The sequence below is a fragment of the Ursus americanus genome, chromosome 27 (genome assembly GCF_024610735.1).
Source record: "Ursus americanus isolate L20-20 chromosome 27, mUrsAme1.1.p, whole genome shotgun sequence".
In the NCBI taxonomy this organism is placed as follows: domain Eukaryota; kingdom Metazoa; phylum Chordata; class Mammalia; order Carnivora; family Ursidae; genus Ursus; species Ursus americanus.
The window spans coordinates 4721809-4723047 of NC_142153.1; the positions used below are offsets into that span (position 1 = coordinate 4721809).

At 48.4% G+C, this 1239-nt stretch overlaps 1 pseudogene; it reads left to right on the forward strand.

Moving 5' to 3' along the window:
* The first annotated feature begins 392 nt into the window (after positions 1-392).
* LOC123780340 (small ribosomal subunit protein uS5 pseudogene) lies at positions 393-1239 on the forward strand (annotated as a pseudogene).

A 1239-nucleotide genomic window follows, 5' to 3' on the forward strand; every position in this document is an offset into this window, starting at 1 on the left:
CTCATGCTCTCTCACTCTGTCTCTCTCTAATAAATAAATAAAATCTTAAAAAGAAAAAAAAAGGAACATTGCGTCAAAAACTGGGGACGTACTGTATGGTGACTAATATAACAAAATAAAAATTATTTTAAAAAAGAGAGAGAGAGAGAAAAACGAAAAATTCCTGTATGACCCAGAAAGTGAATTACAAAACCTATTCCAGGAATAGACAAAGGAATATATCCCAAAGGAATCATAAGATTCTACCAATTCCCATCCACAAGACCCTTGGAATGGAAAATAGAGGCATTGACCAGAAAGGACAAATTGTGAAATTAGGTAGGCCAAATTTATCAATATGAGTACACTTACCAAGATTTCTAGATTTAGCTTTTTCTCAGAGAGAACACCAAATGGCAGATGATGCCGGTGCTGCGGGAGGGCCTGGCAGGCCTGGGGGCCCTGGAATGGGAGGGGGGGGGCTTCCGGGGAGGCTTCAGCAGCAGCATCTGGGCCCCGGCTGGAGGGAGGCCACAGAGCTCACGGAGGCAAGGCCAACGACATGGCTGGGCCACCTGGTCAAGGTCATGAAGATCAAGTCTCCAGAGGAGATCTTTCCCTTCTCCCTGCCCATCAGCGAATCTGAGATCATTGACTTCTTCCCGGGGGCATTCCTCAAGGATGAGGTTTTGAAGATCACGTCTGTGCAAAAGCAGACCCCTGCTGGCCAGCAGACCAGGTTCAAGGCATTTATTGCCATCAGAGATTACTATGGACATGTTGGTCTGGGTGTCAAGTGCTCCACAGAGGTACCCACTGCCATCCATGGCTTTCCAAGCTTTCTATCCTCCCTGTGCAGCGAAGCTATTGCGGGAACAAGATAGGCCAGCCCCACACTGTTCCATGCAAGATGACGGGCTGCTGTGGCTCTGAGCTGCCACCAAAGGCCCTGGCATTTTTTCATCCCCTGTGCCCAAGAAGCTCCTGATGATGGCTGGTAGTGACAATGGCCACACCTCAGCCAGGGGCTGCACTGCCACCCTGGGCGACTTTGCCAAGGATACTTTGGATGCCATCTCCAAGACCTAGAGCTATCTCACCCTGACCTCTGGAAAGAGACAACGTTCACTAAGGCTCCCTATCAGGAATTCACTGACTGTCTTGCAAAGACCCACACCAGAGTCTCCATGTGGAGAACCCAGGCCCCAGCTGTGACCACCACATAGTTTTATACAAGAAAAATAAAGTGAACTAAAGCTT